The sequence below is a fragment of the Acinonyx jubatus genome, chromosome F2 (assembly GCF_027475565.1).
Source record: "Acinonyx jubatus isolate Ajub_Pintada_27869175 chromosome F2, VMU_Ajub_asm_v1.0, whole genome shotgun sequence".
Lineage (NCBI taxonomy): Eukaryota > Metazoa > Chordata > Mammalia > Carnivora > Felidae > Acinonyx > Acinonyx jubatus.
In genome coordinates this window covers 70,736,041-70,763,536 of record NC_069394.1, presented here as the reverse complement: position 1 = coordinate 70,763,536, position 27,496 = coordinate 70,736,041, and the positions used below count along the sequence as shown (strand labels likewise).

General features: G+C 42.2%; 2 long non-coding RNA genes across 3 annotated transcripts in view; both read left to right on the top strand.

The window, feature by feature from the left end:
* Positions 1-4,994, top strand: part of LOC113594749 (uncharacterized) — a 77,303-nt gene extending 72,309 nt beyond the window's left edge. The window contains exons 6-7 of one of the 2 annotated variants that reach the window (XR_008292606.1): positions 2,051-2,124; positions 2,431-4,994. This is a non-coding gene — a long non-coding RNA (uncharacterized LOC113594749). Of the gene's footprint in view, positions 1-2,050 lie in introns of both variants that reach the window. The other variant, XR_003415187.2, reaches the window with a different exon arrangement.
* A 6,361-nt stretch (positions 4,995-11,355) lies between these two features.
* LOC128312823 (uncharacterized) lies at positions 11,356-27,289 on the top strand. The gene is made up of 3 exons (XR_008292609.1): positions 11,356-11,495; positions 18,626-18,701; positions 24,003-27,289. It is a non-coding gene; the product is annotated as an uncharacterized LOC128312823 (long non-coding RNA).
* Positions 27,290-27,496: the final 207 nt, after the last annotated feature.

Sequence of the window (27,496 nt, the reverse complement as noted above, 5' to 3'; positions counted from 1 at the left end):
AAAAAAAGGTATACTATGGACAACTGCCTGCCAACAAATCAGACAACATACATGAAATGGACACATTGTAGGAGACCTACAGACTACCAAAAGACCCAAAAGAAATAGAAAATCTAATAGACCCATAATCAGTAAAGAGATTGAATTAGTAGTCAAAAACACTTCCCACAATAAAAAGCCTGGGACCAAGTGGCTTCACGGATGAATTCTATCACATATTTGAAGAACTGATACCAGTTCCAAAGCATTCCAAAGTCAAAGTGTTCCAAAGTACAAGCGCTTCCAAAAACATAGAAGAAGAAACAAAGAAACACTTCCTGACCCATTTTGCATATCATATATTGAATAAGAGACTTGTTTACGGAACACATAAAAAACTCTTAAAACTTAATAATAAAGAGGCAAGCCAATTTAAACAATTTTGAAAAAAAAAATTCCTAAAAGAAGATACATAAGTGGTCAATAAGCACATAAAAAGATGGTCAACATTACTAGCCATCAGGGAAATGCAAACCGAAACCAAAATTAGACCCCAGTTCACACCTACTGGAAAGCTATAACGAAAGATGGATGACAAATGTTGGCAGGGACGTGGAGAAACTGAAACCCTCCTATGTCGCTGGTGAAAATGTAAAAGATGGAGACACTCTGGAAAACAATCAGCTCCTCGAAATGTGAAACATGGGGTTGTCACGTGACCTGGCCATTCCACTCCTGGTTTGTACTCAAGAGAAGTGAAGATACAATGTCCGCTCAAGAACTTGCCCACAGGCAAAATAGACGGTAATTACCCACCATAATTAAGTGAAACATACATGTTGAACTAGAAAAGAAAATACAACTTGCAAGATCTGATAACTGGAAAAAATTGACAACACAAACTCACCACCAGAGTAACAGTGTCTTTTGTGGTTGTCTTGTTGGTTTGTTTATTTCCTGCCTCGGGCTTGGGTTTGGCTTTAGATCCATGGGGCACTATTTTCAGTACAGAAAACAGGTGCAGCTTTGACGAAACAAACAAGAAAACAACTCGCAGCTTTGCGGTGTGTTCAGGGCAGCTCATGAGTGACGTTCCAAGGCAGCTAAGGCAGAGCCAGAAATCACTTCCCGTTCGAAGTACAATCATCAGGGAGTCAAAATCAGAGCTGTAATGAGACTTCCTAGACTGTTGCTTCGTCGGGACATTCATATGTGCATCCACAGTGTGACCTGTTTGAAGTTAGAAGTAGAGCTTGAATGTCTGACTAGCCCATATGCAAAAGCAATTCGAAAGATTGCTGGAGAAGCGCCTTGAGGGATGCGGAGCGGCTGAAATTGCAAGGGGAGAAGTCTGAGGCTCGGCTGGCCGAAACCACCAGCCGGGTCCCGAGCAATGGTGGGACAGCCTAGGCGGCACCTCTGGCCTCCTGCCCCCCTGGGAGCCCCCCCAACAGACGGCAGCAGCAGCAACAGATCACAGAACAAGGTGCCATCACCTGTTCTGAGACGTGCCTAAGGCTCAGCGGTACCCGTGCGTCGTCCCTTCCGCTTTGTGCCAACCTCATTTCTCAACTCGGCATCTTCACAAGTCCCAGAAACATTGTGCTCGGACTAAAAACATTAGTTTTTACAACTAAAGACTTTTCTGAAGGTTTCACAGGAGAAATGGAAAAGAAAGATCAACCCCACACTGCAAAAGAAACCACTCTAAAACTCTTCATTGAACAGGTGAATCTCCAAGGTTCTGTCCTCCCCACCAGGCCACTCCTGGCTTCCTTCCTCAACCTCCGCCACCCCCCCCCCACTTTATTACGTAGAGAAAATCATTCTTGCCCCATTTCCATCTTCTCCCTTCAAACATAATCTTCACAGTGTTGAGCAAACAAAGGGCTTTCTGGAACCCAGGATCAGCCCTCCCTGTTCCCCATAAACTGTGGGATTATAAATTATCTTTTAATTTATTATTATTTAATTAATTAATTTTATTTAAATTATTTAGTAATTTGATAAAAATTATTTAATTTTATTTATAAATTTATTAATTTAGTTATTTTTTAATTGAATCCTCTAGGATAGGATTTGGAATTGAATCCCAGTATTATTTTCAAGGGACATCGTGTGAATACTGATGCATCTAAATCCCAGGTAACAATAAGTTACAGTTAATGGGTTTGTACTACATCAAATGCATACTTACTACAGGTACCTGCAGAGAATTCCTGACAAATGCCAACTATAAAAGAAATGTTAACTGCGCATTTAACAGATGGAATTTTAGAGACAATGTATTACTAATACCCCGCTGATACGCTTTATTTCCTCAAATAACACGCAACAGTTTCCATCATTTAAATAATAATGACTCATGAGAATTCTTCCACTATTAGAGTCAGAAGATTGCAGGAAGCCCGAAAGGATACTGAATGACCACCGCGTTCCTCCACTTTTCAGGCAGCTTGTCACTTGATGGACTAGTATCAGTTGCTTTCCAGAACATCCCAAAGGTGAGACTCCTACAGAGTCATTGCTTTAGCTCTGTTGTCATTCGAGGAAATAGTCTGGTGCCCCTTCATAGAGAACGCCTGGCTTTCCTGAGTTCCCAGCAATGCGGACAACCCATGTTCAAATTCATAAGAGAAACTCCTCAGACTTTGAACACTCTAGACTCTGTGTCAGCAGTAACTGGGCAAGACCACATCACCAGAGGCTTAGGAGTCAAAGGAGCAAAAATGAAACCATAATCATTAAATACTAATGACAACTTAATTACTTTCTCAGAGAAACAGAACCATTTGAGACCATCGGAAAGCAGAAAGTGAGATAATAATTCAGCAAGAGCTTTCATTGCTGTTCGATGCTAAGAGTATCTCGTGGATGTGCCCAGCCTCTGCCCATTGTCCTCTAAAGTTAATATATGCCTTTCCAGGACCTCGGGGACTCATTTACAAATAATTACAAATAAACAGATTTCCTTTCTGAATAGCTGGACTTCTGACACTACTTAGAGAACATGTGTATGACCCACACATCAGATTGCTAGGATTTTAAGGACTCTTAGCCACTTATATAACACACGATAAGAAGTTGGCAAATTGATTTACAAAAAATGAAAGCTCGAGGTAGGACTGGCCACATATTGGGGAATGCTGTGGTCAGTGCATTTGGCCAACATCAGTCCTGCAACGCAGGGCCAGAAGTACATCCCTCTTAGCCCTTGGGAAAATGGAGTTGCCTGTGGCTCTGATTCATGGTTCCTATACATCACCAGAGCTGGGCCTATATCCTGTAGTTAAGGCTTCAAAGGAAAACGCAAGTCTTCCGTCAGGGAGAACTGATTGTGGAGCTCAAGCTCTTATTTGGAGAAAAATCTGTGCCTGTTCTGATATGGGTAGTCTGTCAGACTTCATGGACTAGTATCTGAGTCCCAGGGACAAGGGGCTGAAAGCAGAAAAGACCAAGGGTAGTGTGACTCCCAAGTCTCCATGGGGTTCTGGGGGCATTCTTGTGGGCCCATCCTGACAAGTGTAGAGCTAGGTGTGTGAGCTGGGGTGGGACTCAGGGCATCCAGGCAGGGGCACAGGGTGACTCCAAGGAAGTACCCAGGGAACCAAGCCCATAGCAGCGTGACTAAGGATGCCTCCCTCAGCTTTCAGGTGGGGAGGTCTGGGTCTTAGATTCCCATAGAGGTGGCCGGTATAGGGACAAACCTAGGAAATACTGTTCCCGCCACCAGGGCAGGTAAAGAAAACTCTCAGGCATGTTGAGTCCAACTCTTCTTGAGAAGAACCACAACCGGGAAGGAGAGGTGGTGCTTGGTGCAGAGGCAGGAAAGACATCTTTGTGCTTTGGCTACTGTTAGTGTTTGTGTGGGATCCCAAAGTGTTGTCAGTAGGGGCAAAAATAGCCATGAGGTCCCAGAACCTCCTATAAAAAAAGGTAGGGGAAATAAAGGAGCGGGGGAAGACAGTAACGAGTTGACCTAAGTGAGCATCACCGTCAGTGAAAGTGAGGTTGAGCACTGTTAGCAGAAATAAGTCAAAATTGAGGACTACCTTCCCTGGCATGCAACCTCTAGCCTTCTCCGTTCTAGAATGGTTTTTAAGCCAGATACTAAAAATTCTGTGTTCTGTTCTCATGGCGTGTCTTCTCTCCTCCAGTGCCGGACCGCCTCCCACCTCCCCTGCCTTGGCCCATGTCCGACACGGGGGAAGATTCACACCGTCCTCTACCACATTTTCTTTCATGGCCCCTCTCAGACGTGAAACAATCTGATGGGCTGATTCCCACAGCAAATCTGTTACCTCAGACCCACCTGATCGTTAACAAAAGACTCCTGAAAAGACACAACCTTCGTTCTCAGGGATAAGTTTAAATCCTGGCGTTTCAGTCATCAATCATAGCAGATTGGTGAAGACAGGGTTTCCCTCAAAATTCATCATGAATTACTTCATTTGCAACCTAACTTTTGTCTCTTTAGGCCACTCCAATTTGGGGCTTAAAATAAATCTGTGCAAACAGCAATTATGTGTAAACCCCTGACTCCTTTTCCCACCTACAATTTCAGCACCTCCCACTGGAAAGCTCCACCTCCAGTTATTTCTAGAAAGTTTTCTATTGAGGAGGGAGGCTGGTTCTTACGTTATCTGCTGTCACCCAGCACCTGCGATTTTATTGTCCTTCTACTCCTGTCCCTTTTTGTGAGGGTCACAGTCTGCTCCCTGCCAAGCTGTTTAAGGCCCAACCACTGCCATGAACGGTGGAGTCACCTCCTGCCACTGAGATTGCACCCTGTGCACATTTCCATTAGCTCTAACCCCCTAAAAAGAGGCAGCTGGTGGCTTCATCCCTTAAGCCTCCGACTTCAGCTCACGTCCTGACTCCCAGTTCGTGGGTTTGAGCCCTGCAGCGGCTCTGTACTGACCGCTCAGAGCCTGGAGCCTGCTTCAGGTTCTGTGTCTCCCTCTCTCTCTGCCCCTCCCCTGCACGTGCTCTGTCTCTCTTTCTCTCTCTCTCTCTCTCTCAAAAATAAATAAATGTTAAAAAATTCTAAACTCCCCCTCCAAAAAAATGTAGTTAGTTCTGAGTTATTTCTTTATTTTTACCAAATCTAGTCCTAAAGGATTTAAAGTCCAAAAATATGTACAATGAAATAAGATAACGAGTAGAAACTGAATTTGTAGAAAAATAATGGTAGAAAGATAACAATAAAGCTATCAGTGAAATTAGTGCATAAAACACATGCCCTAAAATCATGTGTGCTTGCTTGAGGTGGTCCAAAAATTTGACTCTGAGCTTTTTAGCAGCCACTACAAAAAGGGAACCATAAGCAAAATCTTTTTAATTCTCAGTATCCAAAATCTGAAACAAATGTCTCCTATGGATAGATCTTTATTTTTTATTTTTTTTTATTTTTTTAAATTTTTTTTCAACGTTTATTTATTTTTGGGACAGAGAGAGACAGAGCATGAACGGAGGAGGGGCAGAGAGAGAGGGAGACACAGAATCGGAAACAGGCTCCAGGCTCTGAGCCATCAGCCCAGAGCCTGACGCGGGGCTCGAACTCCCGGACTGCAAGATCGTGACCTGGCTGAAGTCGGACGCTTAACCGACTGTGCCACCCAGGCGCCCCTGGATAGATCTTTATAAAGAAGTTTCTCTTTCATGTAATAATACCCTGTTACCTTCATCAATATTCTTATAGTAAACCCAATAATATGCATGAGACCAGTTGTAGCATTTCTTCAAGGTGTAACTAGGGCATGTTATACAAACTGAGTTCAGAAAAGTAATTTCAATGTAGGGAAACAAAAACAAAAACAACGTGGTCTAGGTCTGGTGCAGAAATAAAAGAGTATCAAGAAAACAGGCCCCAGAAAGCCAACACATTGACTTCTACATTCAGCTGAAGGGAGGGTAAGGTTGACAGGTTTTTATAAAAGCTGAGACCCCCAAAGAAGGTGTGTGTGACGTAGAAGGTCTCCCCCAGTGCACGAGGTAAGCAGAGAGTACAGGACAACACAGGCAAGACGTTCTCCAATGTGCAGAAAAATGAGCAGTCAAGTCTCAGAGCTAGAATGTGAAAACAATCATTTTTGTATGGAAAACCATTTATGAAAATCTCAGCAAAAACAAACAAACATAACCCTCATTCGAGTATCTATTGAGCGTCCAACTTTAGGCAGGGTGACTGCCCAGTGAACCCTCCAAGACAATTGACTGAATTGACCCTAACATAATTGACGGGATTTACCAGTTTTCTAGGGCTATTAACCATCAGCCAGTTGTAGGTTGATAGAGTCTAGTAAAAATGAAGAGATTTTTGTTTCTGAAGTCCTTCTTTCTGGAGATACTTGCAAAGGACAGCCAGTTGCCAAGTAAGGTCACTCTTTGTTCATTGAACTAAAACATGGGATCTGCTTATAATAAAATGCTAATATTTATTTCCATAGCCTCAGGATGGGAATTTTATTGAGTCCTTTTCAATTTAGGTGTGTTCAACTGAAAAGTAAACATTTCCTTCTGTCTAAACTTTGAAAAACATGTAGGCCCCTTCCAAACCCAATAAAAAAAAAAGTCTGTATTTTTCTTAAAGGAGCACATTAATAGTTCAAGTGTAAAATTTTTGCATTAAAAAAATAATAACAAATCTCATTAGAAGGTGCTAGTCAGATATTGTGGTTTGACTCTGAGTTTAAGAAAACAAAAGAACAGACTGGTTCCATGCACAAGGGTCTGTTTATTTATTTACAACAGCTTCAGCAGACAGGAATGTTCCTTTTATAGTGAAGAGCTCAGGGCCATGACAGTCTACAATTAAACACCCTTTCTCTCCTCAATTTCATCTAATCAGTGGTCCAAAGTCAGAGATGTGATGAGGGCCTATGTGGGGTTTAACGTTTCATCTATGAACTTGCTAAACTGTCTGGGGACAAATTATGTCGACTTTCCATTATTTGGCCCATTTCACTATCTGTTCACCTTTATCAGTGCAGAGGAAGAGAAATGCCTATTTATTTTAAAAGTCTTAAGTACAATGCCCTGGGAGGATGTAATATAGAAAAGATAGGAACTGACCATGTAACTGTTTCGTATCTGCAAACTCTTTCACTCTGGTATCAATTCTGGAGCCAGATTTCTATTCATCCTATGCAGCCCTACCATTACCTCATTATTATATATTATATGACTATGAAAGCCAGATATTTAAAATTATGAATCTGTGTTTCCATAATAAGTGATTTCAAAATCATTTATGGCTTGTGGCTTAGAAGAAGAAAAATCACATAATTTAGTTCCGCCCCTGAATGTCCAAGCATCGTAGATATCACCCTACTTTGCCAGTAGTGGCATTAAGGGAAGAAATTCAGGCCCTTTACTGGACCCCCAGAGAGGGAAAATATTTCCCAAAAGATCAAGACCAAAGCCACCAAAATAATACAAAAAATATTGGAAACACAGTGACGAAATAGAAAATGGTTCCTTAGAAGGGGTGAGTCATACAACTGTAGACATCAAACTAATAGTTTAATGTTGCTATAAATGTGTGTTTTACAAGATGAAGTGATGATCTGGGCATGTAATCAACACCTGAGATTCTGCAGTCATTTTAGATCAAGACCTTCAAGAATTATAACTTCCATTCATATACTGTAGTTCAGAATCCACGACTGAGGGAGAAACCAACATCAGCTACCACTGCCAGAGTTCAGACTGATGTTTAAAACCCAAGACTCTAATCCGTCCTTCTCTGATACATCCCAAGTTGAAGAAATAAATGTCGAGAAAGTAGAAGGCCTTTCAGCTAGATAGAACATTGTGCTAGAATGAGAATTAAGGGAATTTGATTCTGACATGACCCCATCAAACCCCAAACCTCATTTTGCTGATAGATACCAGAAGGAAAAACAAAAAGGTTGAATCTACGCTTGCGTGCCAGTAAAAACTCCACTACAAGTTTCACAGAGAGAACGACTGACATATGGGAATGCATAGGGAACGTGGTTAAAATACCAAACAGAAGTCGCAAGATTAAATTTCTACCTTCCAGCAGGTATTTAAGCAACATCAAGGAAAAAAAACAAAACAGTAAGAGCTCACTATTAGGAAATCTTTTTTGTTCCTGTCAGCAGCATATCTCAACCTGAGCTATCGTTATTTGTTGGTGGGAATATACAACAAAAAATACCTATAGCAAGCAAGGTCCTGACAGCCAAGTTCCGTTGTTTCCATGAAGCCCCTCCTTCTTGGTGATTGTGCAAAAGACAGTCTTCCAAATGAGGTAACAGAAAGTAAGAAGGGATCATGAACTTTGTGAATCATTTTGTAAACTAAACTATATTCCTGCTAATGGGCTCTTGGGTCTGGCTTTAAAAACGTTTCAAGAATGTTCTAAAAACTTTCCATTTTGCAATACTGGTAACTCGAGAGAAATAGCAAATTCACTTTTATACAGATTGCTCTTGTGGTCCTAGTGAGTCCTGAAATGCATGTTAGAGTTGACTAAATAGTTTTACAGGTGAAATCTTTGGGATCTCTTGTAGTTAGCATGATTCCTAAGTCATTAGCCAAAAGAAATAAATAGTTGGCCAAGGTTTGTTATGGGAAATATACATGTAACATCTAGCAGACTTGACTGCACAGCTATTATGGGTTAGGCCCTGGAGGTCCAGTGATGAGCCCCTGCCCTCAGATGCCTTAGGAGCTAGTTTGGAGACAGACACTCCACATATTTAGTGGCAATTATAAGACAGTGTTGCATGCTTCTTGTAATCAACCCAATCCTGTCTCTTGTGAACAACAGCTAGAGAACAAATGAAGTTAAATAGGGATGTCCTAGAAATGCTGCACGGAAATAGACTTAACATGGTTTCCGTAAATAAAACTGAGGACACTGACAGCAAGATGCTGAATCTGGAGTTTCCTAGAAAAAGGGTGAAAATTTGTCTTTTGCACAAAAGTCTTTCTGCACAACCCGGTTACCAACCAGTATCACACCCAGATCCAGAGATTTATGTTAAGGCTTGAAATGTGGCTACTGAGCAAATTAAGGTGTAATTTTAATGTAAAACATATAGCAGGTCTTAAAAAACAATATGAAAGAAAGAATGTAGATCATCTCATCAGCAACTGCTTTATGTGGATGACATTTTGAAATGACACTGTTTGGGATATATTGGCTAAATAAAATAGATCTGGAGGGGCACCTGGGTGGCTCAGTCAGTTAAGGGTCTGACTTCGGCTCAGGTCATGATCTTGTGGGTTCGAGCCCCACATCGGGCTCAGTGCTGACAGCTTGGAGCCTGGAGCCTGCTTCGGATTCTGTGTCTCCCACTCTCTGCCCCTCCCTCTGCCCATGCTCTGTCTCTCTCTCTCAAAAATAAATAAACATTAAAATTGAAAAAAAAAACTTAAATAAAATATATCATTCAAATTAATTCCACTTATTTCTTCTTGTTTCTTAATATAGCCACTAAAAACTTATTAATTTCGTGTGTGGTTCATGTTATGTTTTTATTGGACAACACCGGCTTAGCCTCTTGAACCAGAGAAAACTGAGTTCAAATCCACATATTAGCCAGGTGGCCTCGAGCTAGTTACTTCACTTCTGACCACTTGCCATGTAGCAGGTTCTGTTTGAACTAGTAGCGATACCTGGAAGAATTGTTTTTTAGGATGAAGCTTACCAAGTGATTTGTTCAACGTAAGTCTCTAATTACTTTCAGCAAATATTTTCAAAATATCTCAACTTTGCAGTGACCATTTTCTTCACTTTACTGATAGTCATCACTTAAAAGAATCCCACAATCTAGGGGCGCCTGGGTAGTTGAGTCAGTTAAGTGTCCAACTCTGGCTTTTATCTCAGGTAATGATCTCACCATTCGTGAGTTTGAGCCTCATGCTGGGCTCTGTGCTGACAGTGTGGAGCCCGCTGGGGATTCTCTCTCTCTCTTTCTCTGCCCCGCCTCCACTTGTGCTCTCTCTGTGTCTCTCTCAAAGAAGAGACTTTCTTTAACTTTGTTTTTAAAAAGAAAAAAAATCCCATGATCTAAATTGACCTGGGATCTTCACAAAGGAAGTGGCATTTTCCACTGTCCTCTGGATTCTTGTTTCCAGCCTTCACTATTTGATAAACTTCTACTCAGCCTTCAAGACCTAGCTCGGATACTTCTCCTGTAAAAACTTCCCTGACTTTCCTGTCCAAGTAATTATTCTCAAATCTATTCTTTATTTAACAATTTTTTACTGAGCACCTACTATGTGCCCGCCCTGCTTTGGGGTCAAAATATAAAAAAGTGAGCAAAATAATGTTTTCGCCCCAGCAGTGCATACCTTCCTATGAAAAAGAAAGACAATAAACAAAAACATACGTAGCATAATGCCAGCTAAGGAGAAGGCTAGGGAAAAATAAAGTCAGGAAGGGAACAGAAAATGACAGAGTCAGGGAACACTGTTTTACATAGTGTGGCCCATGACAGCCCTTCTGGAGCATTGACACTTGAGCGAAAGCATAGGATGCCCTACCTAACATACTCAGTGTGTGGACAAATACCAAGGAAGGAGCGATTCTTGTGCCACGATTCTCTCATCCGGAAAGGTATGCATACAGCAGTGTCCTTGGACACTGACTGGAAATGCCCCTGGAAAGCAACTGAGCAATTGTCTATAGTCTTCCTACTCTGCAGTCTCCTAGAAGAAATAACAGAGAAGCCTGTGAAAACATCTTGCCGTCAAAAAAACTGCCCCGTGGCTGGTTGTGAGGACATTCTCCTGGCTTGTCAAAAGTAAGGGACTGACTAAAGCCTTTGGAGGCTCTTGTCTCGGCCACATCCCGTTAATGTTTTTCTTCGTGTTAGAAATGATAAATGATTTCTATAACTTAACTAGTTACATTCTTGCCTGAAAAAAAATGAAAGAATTAGCAAACTTCCATTTCATCAGGCTATGTTTAATGTGGTCTACAGCATTCTTTTTTTAACAGAAATATATTTTTTTATTTTTCTTAAGGTAACAAGCGTTTAAATTTAAATAAGATAGGAACATTTTTTTTTTAATTTTTTTAACGTTTATTTATTTTTGAGACAGAGAGAGACAGAGCATGAACGGGGGAGGGTCAGAGAGAGAGGGAGACACAGAATCTGAAACAGGCTCCAGGCTCTGAGCTGTCAGCACAGAGCCCGACGTGGGGCTCGAACTCACAGACAGTGAGATCGTGACCTGAGCTGAAGTCGGACACTTAACCGACTGAGCCACCCAGGCGCCCCAAGACAGGAACATTTTTAACAAAAAGCACCAATCTCTTTCCTAAGTCTTAATGGTCTCAGTTCCATTTACCAGTGTGCTATATTAACTCTGTCAACTTTTCTGTGTTTACTTTTTCTAGCTGTTGCGTGGTTCTCTAAATAACAGGCACGCGCGTAGATCACAATTGTTTGATCTATCAAGTGTAGACATCTGTGGACCTCCTACCAAGATAGCTGCCTGATCTCCTTCCCACCTTTCTTCTCCCATCCTGTCAGGTAAAATTATGATCGTAAGTCCTTCTGTTGGTTGTCTTTTTAACTTAAATATATGAATATACAAGCATTTCTTGAGTTCTCACTTGGTAAAAATGGATTCTTAATGGCCCTGTTCTTTCTCCTTTTCTCCCCACCCTACCTTGCAACTTCAGCTGCTCAGGACCTTAACTTTTCCTTGTTGATTTTGATAATGCTTACTTTTTAAAAATAACATAATTAAGTCTTCCTTACATATTGGTTGATTCTAAAAGCTGAAAATCAGTAGACAGTATGTGTGGTATTATGACTTTGTAGTGTCATTGACTGTGCAGCCAAGTAGTATATTATTAGTGCATTTAAATTTTCTGTTTTCCTTGAGTTTTTGGCTATCTCCTCCTCCTCCTCCCCCTCCTCCTCCCCTCTCCTCTTCCGCCCCCTCCTCCCCCTCCTCTCCTTCCTCCTCCTCGTCCTCCTGCTTCTCCGTGCTCTTCTGCTTCTGTTTCTTCTTTGCATTACTTGCCTTTATCAAATCCTTACTTTTCCAATAGCTCAAGGATTTCGCAAATTTTTGGAAGAATTCCATCGTTCCAGATGGAAGTTTTGCCCCTCGGTCTAAACTTAATGCTCTCCAGATCTGCTCCTTACTGTAACACCAGAACTTCACTTTGTTATTCCTTCCTGTCCTTTTCTTCTTCCTGTTTTATCCCAGCTTGGCTAGACCATACCCTCTAAGCAACTGTTACATACGTAAAAAACTGTATGTAACAGACAGACTTTCTAAGTCCTTAGATGTATGAAAATGCATTCTATCCTCCGTCTTGATTGATAGCCTTGCTGAGTATAAAACGTGAGATTGAAATAATTTGCCTCATAATTTCGAAAGCATATACCATTATTTGCTGGCCATCCTGAGCTGCTGAGGGGAGGGTCAAATGGTCGCCTGATTTCTGTTCTTCGGTAACTCCTCTGGTTTGTTTTTCTCTATCCCTCTCTGTAAATTTTTTGATGTTTTCTTTTATAGATTTTCTGAAACTCTATAGGACTAAGTTGAGATGAGTCTTTCAGTGTTCCGGGCAACTAGTGTTATTCAGCTCTGAGAATTCCTTTTTTATTTCTTGAATTATTTCCTGTCTTCCATTTTTTCTGTTCTCTCTTCTGAAATTCTTATTGGTCAAAATCTCAGATACTTTGGGTTGATCTTCTAGGTCTCTCCTTTTCATTCATATCTTTCATCTCTTAGTCTTTATGTTTTACTTCTTAAGAGAAAGGGGGAGTGGATACAGAGCTGGCTTAGTGTAAAAGGCCTCCAGTGCCAGAACTGCTTTGGGGAAGAAATGCTCATTCTTGCTGCTCTGGCTCTGAATTTGTTCAATTTGTTTATCGTAACATGTTTAGGGTTGTTTGGAGGTAAATTACTGACCATCACATGTTTTGAATGCACATTTGAGAGGAGGTGGAATCTTTCTAGACAGATTTTCAAGGAACCCTCTTGGTGTCAGCCCAGTGAATCATTCTTGCTGTCCATCAAAATTGCCATAACTGAATCCCAAACTCCCACAGAGTCCTACATATGCTAGAATGCAGTTTACTCTTCCCTGCAATCACCCACTTGCTGCCATCCCAAAATTTGCTAAAATCTCTCCTTCCTTTGCTACCAATCAACTCCTGCCCTTTTTGATTTTGTGATTAATATCTTTAAGACTTTTATGATCATTTTAATAGGGTTTTTAAAAGGAGAAAACATAAATTTGGTCAGCCACCCATGTTGAGCCAGAATTCTATGGCTCATTTTAGAACAAGACACATCTTGTTTGTCTTGTACATCGTACAATAGATTTCTCTTTTATTTACTGCATCTCAAAAAGTATCATTTTGGAGCATGCTACATCTCTTTGAAAAAAATGAAAAGTAATGATGAGAATCTTCCTGAATGAATTTTTAGAAGAGTAAAGATCAGCAGAGACTGATGGGTGACCAATAGCACCAGGAAGGCCAGAAGATTGAGAGTAGAGAAATCCTGCTCCAAAGTCTGATTGATTTTTATCTCCATTTGAATTAATTTTTTGGTCCAGTGAATAAACATTTGTTGATTACTCAGTGTTCTTTAGGCATTGCTATAAATTAATACACACACACACACCCTTCACGAGATCAGAGTCAAGTAGAAGGGTATAATACCCATCCTTGCACCACATGACAACTCACAGCTATAGAAAGGTTAGAGAATGGCCCCTGCTTGCACAAGAAAATCCTAAATAATTTATTAACTATCAAGTGGCTGTTTTATTTACCCACAACTGTGTGACAAACTAGTCATGGTTTCCACCAGAAGGATTTACTACCCAGCAGTGAAAGAGATTCACGCATTCAGAGCATTGGCTTTGGAATCACACGGACCTGAATTTTCATCCGAAATTCTCCACCACTCACTAACCTGTAAACTTACAAAAGTTGCTTTGCCTCTCTGAGACCCCATTTTCTCTTTTATAACATGGGTAGTAATACTACACTGAAGCTCCCTTAGCCAGCCTCCATTTAACCAACTCTCCAGATTCATGAAGACTCTTCTTTCTCTGTAAAACATGCTGACTGCTGCTCAATCATGCTGAAAGCACACACTTTACAGGCTACACAAGATGATGCCCCTCCAACCAACTTACGCCTACTAGATACACCTGTGTTTGCTTTTAAATATATTTATGCTGATTTTAGTTAGTTGCAAGACAATTAAAATCTTTATTACAAGACAATTAAAATTTTTATCACAAGACAATTAAAATATGAAGGCAAAAAGTAAAAGGTAACTTTTTAAAATACTAGTTGGTCAAATTAGTTGGTAAAAAGATAGATAGATAGATAGATAGATAGATAGATAGATATTTAGATATTGGTGATATAATTAGAAAAAATGGTGTGGCGAATTTGTAAAAATCTAGAAGTGTTCTGTACTCAATATGTTTTGCAGGTGTAGTTACATCCTGAACATTTCAGATGTCATAAATAAAGCAATAGGCATGGTTTATGCAAAAAGACTAAGGGAGATTTAATCAATAGACTCATAATAAAAGAAAAACCCTTGGCCTTATGAATAACATGTGAATAAAGTGTTGTGTGCTTAGGATTAAAATAAAATTTTGTGGAGTGATGGGTTGAGTTAATTAAGATATGTACAGCCTTTATTAACAGTGCTGGGCACACAGACTTTCCATAAGTGGTAGGCATTGTTAGGGACATGTATGATTTCATTTGACAAAATATTTATTGTGGGTCTGCTCTAGGGGCGGCTGAGTGGCTCAGTTGGTTGAGCCTCAAACTCTTGATTTTGGCACAGGTTAGTCATGATCTCACAGCCGTGGGATTGAGCCCCACCAGGCTCCCCACTGGCTGTGGACCCTGCTTGGGATTCTCTCTCTTCCTCTCCCTCTGCCCCTCCCTGGCTCACTCGAGTGCTCTCTCTCTCTCTCTCTCTCAAAAAAAAAAAAAAAACTTTAAAAAATTTTTAAAAGGAGTCCACTCTATGCCAAGCTGAGCATACAACGGTGAGCAAAGCAAGTCTGGACACTGCCTTTATGAGTCTTACAATGTAGAGGGAGGGAATATATTTGACCAAATCATTACACAAAGCCAGAATCACAATGTATGATGAGGGCTATGAAGGAAAAATACAGTAGGCAATAACAACATACGTCAGGGGACCTGAACTTTGAGGGTCACCAGGAAGTAGCCTCTGAACTGAGTTCTGCAGCATGAATCAGAACTAGCCAGACAAGGAAAACAGAATTGCAGGCAGAGAAAACATCATGTTCAAATATCCTGAAGCAGGAGAGAGCTTCCCATAGCGAAGAAGCTGAAGAAGGGCCGATGTGGCTGCTATTCAGAAAAGTGAGCGTGGCATCTAAATATGCTGAATAGGTTGGCAAGGCCAAATTTAGCAGTGCTTTGCAGTCCGGGCTAAGAATTCAGGGCATTAACATCCTGCGGTGCAAATTCAGAAGTCACAATCTACTCTAAGATCAAATTGCAAAAGCATCTTCATTCCCTTTGAAAGCCTGTATTAGCTGCCGTAACAAATAGACACCAAAACTTCAGCGTTCTGACACAGGCTGAAACTGATTTCTGGCTCAGTAATAGTCCTCGACGGATACTCCTAGCTGGTGGGAAGCTTTCCTCCACACAGCGATTCAGGGACTCAAGCTACTCCCATCTTAGGACGCTGCTATCCTGCCAGACTTCATCAACCCCCACACCTCTAGCCGACATAAGGGAGAGAAGAGCAAGAAGTAGACACTCCCACACTCCCAGAGTGACTTACATCACTTCCGCTGCCTTTCCGTGGATGAGAGCTCAGCAATGAACACACCAGGTAAACAGAGGAAAGTAGATCAGCTGCTCACAGGGACAGCTGCTGTCCATGAGTAGGGGAGGGTGATCTGGAGTGCCCAGCTCTGCCACAAGCCACTTAACGTAAATTAACATTCGTGCCAAGTCAGTTTTTCCTCTTATCTTCAGAAATCTCCCTTACTTCAATCTAAGTGCATTCTCAATATGAGTTCATAGTCAGTAATCCATGTGGCTATTTTAAAAGGCATAGCAAATATTAGATCTTTCTTATAAATGCAATGTACCGTAATAAACATTAATGTATTTGGAGGTCCTACTAGTCTGGACACGTAGTAGCTACCAGTATTTGGATGGTCTGAATTCTTCTAATGTTTTCATGTTCTACCATTAACGAAAATGTTTACAGTGTCCAACTAACGTCACTCCTGGATATTCCCAAATGAAGTATGGTGTCCCGAGTACTTCTTCCATCAGCTGTCCCAAGTCTACTTTGAAAAGTTCCACCAGGGGCGCCTGGGTGGCTCAGTCCATTCAGCGTCCAACTCTTGATCTCAGCTCAGGTCATGATCTCATGGTTCCTGAGATTGAGCCCAAGTCAGGCTCTGTGCTGACAGTGTGGAACCTGCTTGGGATTCTCTTTCTGCCCCTCCCCCAACCCCTGCTCTCTCTCTCTCTCTCTCTCTCTCTCTCGCTCTCTCTCGCTCTCCCTCTCAAAATAAATAGATAAACTAAAAACAAAAAAGTTCCACCAATACTCAGCACTCCCCACACGTATACACAACTAAAATCTCCACTAAAAAAAATAAATGTTAAGCCTGTTGTCATGTATCTTTTCCTCGACACATGTGTCACCTGATTTTGAATAAAGAAGAAAAACAAAAAGCTCTCTGTAAAATCTTCTTTAGACCCTCTAACCTCAAGCCTTCACATGAAGAGGTTCAGATCTACAGCTACTCTCTCAGGTCCAGTTTTTCCTTCAAATAGGTTTTGCTGGGTTTGTCTCCTCTATTGCCCATGTTCACGGACATGATAAAGTCTAGCACATGCCCTGTTTTCCTTCTGTAGAATAAGCTATACCAGGGATGTGACATCAAAAGTACAGGCAATAAAAGAAAACCCAGGTAAGTAGGACTCAGTCAAATATAGAACATTTATGCCTCAAAAACACTCCCCACAGAGTGAAAAGTTAGCAGGCAATGGGAGAAAATGCACAATGGCTACTAAACGCATGAAAAGATGTTCAACATCACCAATCGTTAGGGAAATGCAAATCACAACCATAAGATACCATTTCACAGCCATTACGATGGCTGTTATCAAAAAACAAAACAAAACAGAAAATGACAAGTGTTGGTAAGATGGAGAAATTGGAACCCTTGTGCACTGCTGGTACATTTTACATTTGTAAAATGGTGCCACAGGAGGGAAAATGGGATGTGGTTCTTCAAAAAAGTACAAATAGGGGCACCTGGGTGGCGCAGTCGCTCAAGCGTCTGACTCTTGGTTTTGGCTCAGGTCATGGCCTCATGGTTCATGAGTTTGAGCCCCGCATTGGGCTCTGTGCTGACAGTGTGGATTCTCTCTCTCCCTGCTCTCTCTCTCTCTCAAAATAAATCCATAAAATTAAAAAAAATCTTTGTAAGTACAAACAAATTGTCATATGATCTAGCAACTCTCCTTCTGACTATAAACACACAAGAATTGAAAGCAGGGGACTCAAACAGGTATTTGTACACGCATGCTCATACAGCATTCGTCACAAAAGCTAAAAGGTGGAAGCCATCCAAGTGTCTACCAGCAGATGAATAGGTAAACAAACTGTGGTATATACATACGATGGAATATCTCATCGGTCTTTAAAAGGGATGAAATGCTGATACAGTACGGAAGTGCTGATACTGCAACAACATGAATGAATCTTGGAGACATTACGCTGTGCAATCACCCAGTCACAGAAGGACAAATACCATAGAGTTCCACCCATAATGAGGTACCTTGAGTGGTCAGATTGGTAAATGCAGAAAGTAGACTGGGGGCTGAGGGGAGGGGGAAATGAAGGTACTATATGAGTACAGAATTTCAGTTTGGGAAAATGAAAAAGTTCAGGAGACCGATGGTGGTTGTACAGAAAAGTGAATATAGTTATTGCATGGATCTTTTACTTAAAAGTGGTTAAAACAGGAAGGAAGGAAGGAAGGAAGGAAGGAAGGAAGGAAGGAAGGAAGGAAGGAAGGAAGAAAGGAAGGAAGGAAGGAACAGATGGAGGGAGGAAGGGGGAAGGGAGTGAAAGGAAGGATCTGGTACTTGAGACAAAGCCTGGTGGAAGCCATGGCCCCAAACAGAACCTGACATCCTAAGACAATGATGTCTCCTTTGCTACAAAGGACCAGAGCTTTCAGTGGGAGGCCCTTGGATCCCTTTATTAACTGGCAAGCAACATGGACTTGTTTTGTTGTTTAAGCTTTAGAGCTGAGGACAGAGTGTCTGGAACACCCCATAATCACCAACCCACATATTGAAGATTGGGTCAGTTTGTAAAAACGGTTGATTCAGTAGGGTTCATGCCAGTGTCCTTTATACATTTTTTATCTTTCTGACCAAAAAAGATAAAGAGTATATAGCATTTAATTTAATATTTAAGCTAAACTAAATATATATATGTATATATGTGTATATATGTATATATATGTGTCTATACATATACATATATATATACACATTTGGTATGTATAAAATATACATGAAGGTAAAGAGTATATATTACTTCATTTAACTTAATTTTCAAGCCTGGTCTATATTCTTATTCCCAGCATAACTATTAAATCCAAGAAGGCAGAGGAGGAGAAGAAGAAAAGACAAAACCATGGATATCTCAGATGTTAAAGGGTGAGTCACAGTTCGCTTCATCCTAGGTAGAAAGAAGTCTGTAGTGTTAACTCTGGTTGGGTGGTTTACAGACCTAAGAAGTTTCCATTCTTACCCATTTCTTACTGTATGTAAGTCCAGCCTGGTTTGTACTCCTCCACGGCGGAATAATACTTACACCCTCCATCTATGTCCTTCCTTCTAGTTGTAGCTGTCTTTCTACTGTGAGTTTATTTGCGTAATTAACACACTGATTTATTTTGTCTTGACAGCCTCGGGCAGTGGTACTGGGGGTACAAAAGTTTAAGTCAAACAAATACTTTTGAAAACGAATCACCCAGGATTCCTTTCTTTTCAGATTCTCTTGAAGTCAGATAATAGGAATTCTAGGGACTATTCACTTGAGACAAAAAAATAAAAAAGAAAAAAAAAGGTTTTATAGCCAACGATGATCTACATAAACTTTAATGCCCTTTAAGATCATGTGCCTTGCGGTCAGCTAATTTTTCTCAGAAGGTCTCTGAGATGAATGAGTGTATTCTCATATGTCAGCCAGTAATAAAGGCTAACAAGGGGTGACCCTGAGAAATATGTTGACCAGGGTTCTCTACTATCAGATTACGAGTGGAGGGTGTTGGATTGTTCATAAAATGCTTTTGATCTTTGCTGAGACTAAGTTGCTAAGCCAGCCAGACTTTGGGATTCAGAAAATCTACTCTGTGAAGCCAAACTTAAACTCACAATGGTCCTAATTAAGGACCAGTGAGTTAAATTGGGTATGTAGAGGCCAATTTTTTTTTTTTTAAATAAAGAACATTTGTTCAGAGTAAAGCTGCCATCAGGCTTTTACTCCTTGTACAGGTTTCCCTTTTACAACTCTGCCCAAGTAAACCAGCCAAATTTCAGAACCTCACCAGGAACACCAGCATGAATTAATACTAAGTCTGAATTACACGATAATTTGGAAATAGCACTTCCTTAATTACCATCAAGAATTTGCAAACAAAACAAAGCACTAATGGCTAACCAGGTATGGCCTAGAAAAACACCGATCACTTGACATGCAAAAGGTGACACCCAGCATATTCAAAGGAACACTATTCAGGAGGGAGGGGGCCTGAGCCCTCTGTTTTTTCTGTGTGGGCTTGTACAAGTCAGTTAAGCTTTCTAGTCCTCTCTTTTCTCTTTTTGTAAAATGAGGGCCATATGCTAATAATCTCTATCTCCTTTCTGGCTCCCAAATTCTAATTTACATCTCTAAATCACTTAAAGCACAGTGTCTCTACGAAAACTAATCTTGCTAAACTGATTCCGACATAACTTTAGTTGACTTATTTAAGTAGGTTAAGCATCCCCACATTAGGAGCTCCGGATCATGTTCTCCCTATTAATTTTCTCATAAATAGCACAGAAGTAAGTTGCAACCCAGTTTTGCCTGCAATGTCATAAAATCTGAATTAGTTGAATTTAAAATGGTGAAGTGTGCATATGTGTTAGGTTAAAAGCCAGTATCAACTCATCGTGCATGCTCTTTCCCGGGTCATTGCCTCTTTCTCTGAACCATCTGCCCAGGAAATTGTAAATTGCCCACCACTTCCACCAACATGCCCGACTCCTGAAAGTCTGACTCCAGACGGTGTCTCTCCTGAACTCCAAACTGATGTTTAATAACAATGTCCACCACTCCCTGAATGCCTCTTACAAGTCTGGTGCTAAGCTGTCATTTTAACAACGTGGTGTCGACGTCAACCGCAGCTCTGCAGGGTGGCCTTGCTATCTCTACTCTCGATGAGGAAACTGAGACTCAGAGAGGCCATGTAATGGATCAGAGTCACGCAGATGGCCGTTGTCAAAGCCATGATTCTAATCCAGGTCTTGCTGCTGCAGGAATCCATGTTCTTTTGACTATCTCACTAGCGTGAACACTATAGACTCAAAAATTGTGATCACTGTTCTGGATCAAAGTCTTCTTCTTCAGATAGACAGGGGCAGGTTGGCAAGAAAGGCACTCGTGCAGGAAGGACAGCTCTGGAATCCGAGGTCGAGAGCAGAGGAGGGGGATGCTGTAAAGGCATGTCTGGGCCAGACTGGAAATAGCTTCGTGGGCCTGGACAAGGCAAGTCAGCATGGGGCATCAAAGGATTTCCAGAGCGAGCAGGGAATGATGTCTGTCATCAGTTTTACATTTTAGCAGAAACATTCTGGAAATGACTTTAAGACTAGTTTAGAAAGATAGAAAGAGAGGGGCACCTGAGCGGGGTAGTCAGTTGAGCATCCGACGTCAGCTCAGGTCGTGATCTTGTGGTCTGTGGGTTTGAGCCCCGCGTCGGGCTGTGTGCTGACAGCGCGGAGCCTGGAGCCTGCTTCTGTTTCTGTGTGTGTGCCTCTCTCTGCCCTTCCCCCGCTCACACCTTCTCTCTCTCTCTCTCTCTCTCTCTCTCTCTCTCTCTCTCTCTCCCTCTCAAAAATAAACATTTAAAACAAAAGAAAAAAGAAAAGAGAAAAAAAAGAAAAGAAAAAACATAAGCAGTACGAAGATCATTGAGGAAGCTATTCTACAAGCACAGAGAGAGGAGATTCAGCCTGAACTAGGACAGTGACAGAAGGAAGGGATAAAAAAAGGATGCAGAACTTGGCACACAATTAAATTGGGTAAATGGATAAGGATGAGGTTATATCAACCCCAAAGCAACTGTGATTTGTCTTTATCTTGCTACCCCGCAGAGTATGCCTCTAGGGTACATGTCTTGCAAAGCCCACCTCCTCAGCGGAGAAAGTCACTCACTGCTCTGGATTGTACCAGACCCAAAACATGCAAAGCTAGAATGTCTGGATCCTACTGAATTATTTCTGTGTCTTCTCTACTTTTAAGAAGAGAGGGTCCATAGTACAGGATTTCCTGTCCTTGAATGTCTGTGTCTTCAAAGAGACTCCAGGTAGGAAAGAAAAGGAGCTAAGCCACTGCGGTGTATAGAAAACCAAAAGACACCCTTGGAGTGTCCAAATGCATATCTCAGCCCACAACCTGGGGAAATAATGACATGGTCTAGGTTAGTGGGAGCTCAGATCTCTGTCCTCAGCTTCTGGCTCCACATTCATGAGCCAATTGTAGCCCAAATTCAGTATTTCCAAATTTCTCAGCACCCAGGTCCGAGCAACCTCCGTCTGTCACCTGAATTCTTACAGTCACCTCCTAATTGGTCTTCCCACATCCACCATGGCTCCTGCGCCCAGACCATACTCAACACCAAACCCCCAAACCTCTTAAAACCTAATCAGACCATTTCACCCTTCTGCCCCAAACTACCCAATGGCTCCATGGCCAAAGTCCCTCCAATGGCCGTAAGGCCCTGCATGTCTCGGCAGCTCGCAGTCACTGACCTCATCTCCTCTGGTTCCTTCATCCCCCTTGGGTCCAGCCTCATTGGCTTCCTCGCTCCACAGATCATGCCTAACACATGCCTTCGCACTGTTTTCTTTCTCTGCCTAGTACGCTCTTCCCCCAGATATCTGTGAGCCCCACTGCCCTCATTTCCCTGAGTTTTGTCCAAATGTAGCCTCTTGGGGCGCCTGGGTGGCTAAGTCGGTTGAGCATCCAGCTCTTGATTTGGGCTCAGGTCATGATCTCACAGTTCGTGGGTTTGAGCCCCAAGTCGGGCTCTGTGCTGACATAACAAAGCCTGCTTGGGATTCTCTCTCTCCCTGTCCCTCTCCCACTAGCACTCTCTCTCTCTCTAAATAAATAAATAGAACCTAAAGTGTGTGTGTATGTGTGTGTGTGTGTGTGTGTGTTTGTGTGAGATGTAGCCTCTGCAGTGAGTCATAACCTGGGCCACCTTACAGAAAATTGCAAACCTCCCCGCTACACTGCCTCGAGCACAGATGCTTTCCCCAACACAGTTACACTGCTTTATGTTGCTCCAAGTTATTATTACAAGTTAACATACTGTTATGGGTTGAATTATGCGCCCCCCCCCCCCCCCCCCGCAAAAGATGCTGAAGTCCTAATCCCCAGTATATGGGATTGTGGATGTAACTTTTTGGGGAAAAGGGTCTTCCCAGATGATTGAGTTAAGTTGGGGTCTTCAAAGTGGGCCCTACGCCAATGGGGCCGGTGTCCTTATTCAAAGGGGAAATTAGGACACAGAGACACAGGCGTTCCCTGTGAGGATGGAGGCAGAGGTTGGGATGATACTGCTACAAGCCAACCGAGCACCAGACGCTAGGGAAGAGCCTAGAACAGATTCTTCCTCACGGCCCTAAGCAGGAGCCAGACCAACTAACACCTTGATCTTGAACTTCTAGCCTCCAGAACTGGGAGACAAAAGATTTCTGTTGTCTCCATCACCCAGTTTGTGGTATTTTGTTAGGGCAGACCTAACAAGCTGCCTATCCTTTGTATTTATGATCTGGTCTTCACCCCCAAAGGTAAGCTTCCCAGGGGCAGGGATTTGTTGATTTACCTTTGCTATCCCGTCTCCAGCAGTACACGAATCAATAACCCTGCCCCAGACCACACTTCTGGCCTTTTCTCCCACCTCTCTCCGAGACAAAATCCTTTCGACCTTTGCCCCAAATGCCAGGGACTTTGATACCTTCTTAACTCTACTTATGCGGTTTCCTCTACCCGGGATGCCCATCCGCCCGTTCTCTGCCCCTTAACATCACCTTATCAGTTAAGACTCATCCGTGTCATTCCTTCAGTGACAAGTTTTCTCTGCTCCCGTCTTCTGCTTTATTATTCATGTGGCTGTGCCTCTCTGCCTGTAAACCGTGACCCCTTTGAGTTCTGGAATCCTATCCTATTAATCTTCCTATCCCCGGAACCTGGCCCAGTGACTGGCACACCAGAGGTGCTTAGTAAACGTTTGCTGGATTGAATTAAATCTGTATCCCGCAGCTTTTGCCCTTGCTGCCTTTCCCTCGACTGCTAGCCACAGCAGGGTACAAGAGGATTAGACAGGACTTTGCAGAGCAGAACTCAGATTACAGCGTCGGAGCGCTACGGGGCTGCGCCTCTCAGCAGACCCTTTGTCTCGGTGCAATCTCGTGAGAGCTTCTTAAATTGGAACAGTCGGCGACGTTGTACCCAAACCACTCAGCTAAGCCCTAGGAGACGTTGGCCAGAATTCACAGCAACACAAACAGCTCAATCAAAGGAGAAGGTGTGCAAATCCTCTTACTTTTTATAAACTAGAGCAAGTATCCTGTTGGGGGAAAAAGACAGTTCTTTGAGACGGCACTTCCCAGGATGCTGGGCGAGAAGGTACTGGCTTTGATTCCAGGTAATGGTCTCATGTCTGTTTTCCCTTCTGCCCATAGATCTTTCCAGTGGGCCGGTGTTGTAAAGGCCACATGCGTCCACTCATCTTTGCAGAGAGGATGAATTGGAACCAGCTCCAGAGGTGACGGTGTGTTTGGTGTGGCCAGTGCTCATTTAACCTATTTGAATACTCAAGGGAATGTAATCAGAAAAGGTGGGAATAGACTCCACCCCCCCAGAAACTCGAGCCGAAAGGAGCTAAAATATCAAACATGCATTCTAAGGAATCACTATTGCTTCTCAGAAGGTTCTCTGCCCCTCTGTTTTTTCTAAAAGGCATCCCAGTCTTGCAGTCATTACCACAACAGCAGAGTGAGCCCAGGGAACAGTAGGAAACTTCAGATAGCATTATTTAAATCCTCACTCCTTGTAGGTACCATCTTGGTGAGGTTAGCTTCAAATTCATAAGAATAAGTGCTTTTGCCCATCCTAATTCTGTGCATTTGACATTTTCTTTTTTTTTTTTTTATGTTTTCATTTATTTTTGAGAGAGAGAGAGAGACAGAGCACGAGCAAGGGAGGAGCAGAGAGAGAGGGAGACACAGAATCCAAAGCAGACTCTGGGCTCTGAGCGGTCAGCAAAGAGCCTGATGCAGGGCTCGAACTCACAAACCATGAGCTCATGACCTGAGCTGATGTGGGACGCTTCACCGACTGAGCCACCCAGGCGCCCTGACAGTAACACATTTTCAAATGTCCAGTTAATTGTGTTCACGTGGGTCATTCAGTCATGGGCCCAAACTAAACACTTACACAGTACCAAGCACTGTGCTGGTCTCCAGTGAGTCAAAACGGGGGGCTTCTGTTTTTCATGTTACACGTAAAGCTGATGCAACAATAACTTACTAGGCACCTACATTGTTCCCAGCAAAGTATAATCAACTTTGTGATTTTGACTAAAGAGTTGCACTCACACTGTTAGTAATTCAACTCAGCCCTGTTCTTGGTCCCCTCAAAGTCATGGGAAGTAATGTTTTGATCGTTGTTTGTACATTGATCCTATGATACTTTGAGTTATTATTATTGTTGTTGTTGCTGGCAGTGGAAGGCCCTCATCCAGTGAGACTAGTAGTTTTTAACATTTTGGTCGTTACATTCTCCTTTCAGAGCAAAGAAGGCCAGGTGCCCTCTCTCCAGAAAAATCCACATGTTTCACACACTCATAATTTTATATGTAATAAGTTAACAGACCCTCTAGAGCAGAGTCAGTAGACTTTTTCCATAAAGGCCAGATAGTAAATATTTTAGACTTTATGGACCGAGAGGCAAAGAATGGATATTATGTGGTGGAGACATTTGTCCCTCCCCCCAAACCCGTGGGACATACGTTCCAAGACCCCCAGTGGGTGCCTGAAACCACAGATAGTACTGAACCTTATTATACTGTTTTTTTCTATACTTACATACCTATGATGGAGTTTAATTTATAAATGAAGCACAGGTTCTAGAATAATCGTAACAATATACTGTAATTAAAGTTATGTGAATGTGGTCTCTCTCGCGCGCTCTTAAAATATCTTACTGTGCTGTACTCACCCTTCTTGTGATGTCACAAAATGAGAAAATGCCTACGCGATGAGAGGAAGTGAGGTGGACGACGTAAGCATCGTGACGCAGCGTTAGGCTGCTCTTGACCTCCTGACCTTCTGACTGTATCTCAGAAGGAGCGTCATCTGCTTCCTGACCACCATTGACTGCAGGCAACCGAAGCTGTGGGAAAGCGAAACCGCAGCAATTTTTAATTGATAAAATCCAAACTATAGCAATTGAGTATGGGTTTTTGTAATGAAAATATATCACTTAATCACGGCTCCAAGTTAGTATCCCTTATCATCAAATCAGTTGACAATGTTCATCTGTAAAAGCCATCCGTAGCTTGAGGATGGTAAAACCCAGGCAGTGGGCTGGATTTGGCCGGTGGGCCTTAGTTTGCTAATCGCTGCTGTGAGTTCCACCCAGAGGAAAAGACCCAGGTCCAGACTGTTTTCAGGAAGCTCTGCTGAGAGTAGGTACAGGCACGGCCAGGATCAGCAATGCTGTTCGTGGCCCTCCATCTTGGTGGCAGGGGACAAGCTCACACAGTGGCCTTCCCTGGAGCCGGCAAGGATTCCTGGCACAGCACTCCCGCGCACGGAAGGGCTGGCTGGCAGCTGAATTAGGGTCGCATTTCTACTGCACGGAGTTGCAACCAAGAACGCATGGTGTAGTAAATTCTATTAACCTACATTCTGTGACCTCAATAAAACTTTCTCAATAATCAGCAAGAATAACAATGCACATGAAAAGAAATTCCTTTGCCCAGTGTTTGCAAGTTGAAATGTAAAAAGCACATCAGTGGATAAGGCTTTTTAACGAATAAAATCATTTCCTTAATCGGCAGTTAACTTTCAATCAATACTCACTCCCAGAAACCCCAAAAAACACCACGTCGCCAATTTAAAAGAGCTTAGAATAAACCATAATAAACTAATCAAGAGGCAGGGTTCAACAAAAATGATTATGCAGAAATTTTAGCCTTGAACTCACATAGTTCATCTGTGTCTCCTAAAAACATGCCATGGTAGCAGTCAATCACAAGAGAAATGTAATTCTATATAATGTTTTCAGGCCTATAATGTCTGGAAAGCTTAGGCCACTAGGAAGAGGCATAGACGCTTTTCATTGTTGGTTAGAACCCATTGCTTCGTTTCAATAATGGTTAAATAAATAAATAAGTAGATAAATGCAGCTCCCTTGACTGGCTGGCCGAGCGGCACAATCTGAGCGTCAAACTTGACACAAGTTCTCCACCTAGTGGATGTTTCAAAAGATGTGCAATAAAATAAAAATTGCGCGGGCTTGCGGAGGTTCCTCACAAAATTCAAAATAGATCTACCCTATGACCCAGCAATAGCGCTGCTAGGAATTTACCCAAGGGATCCAGGAGTGCTGAGGAGTAGGGGCACTTGTACCCCAATGTTTATAGCAGCACTTTCAACAATAGCCAAACTATGGAAAGAGCCTAAATGTCCATCAGTTGACAAATGGATAAAGAAGATGTGGTTTATATATACAATGGAATACTACTTGGCAATGAGAAAGAATGAAATATGGAGTTTTGTAGCAACATGGATGGAACTGGAGGGTATTGTGCTGAGTGAAATCAGTCAGGAAGAGAAGGACAGATATCCTATGTTTTCACTCATATGTGGATCTTGAGAAACTTAGAAGACCTTGGGGGAGGGGAAGGGGAAAAAACAGTTACAAACAGAAAGGCAGGGAGGCAAGCCATAAGAGACTCTTAAATACTGAGAACAAACCGAGGGTGGAAGGGGGAGTGTGGGGGAAGGGGAAAATGGGTGATGGGCATTGCGGAGGGCACCTGTTGGGATGAGCACTGGGTGTTGTACGTAAGTGACGAACCTCGGGAATCTACCCCAAAAACAAAGAGCACGCTTTACACACTGTATGTTAGCCAATTTGACAATAAATTGGAATACAGACAAAAAAAAGA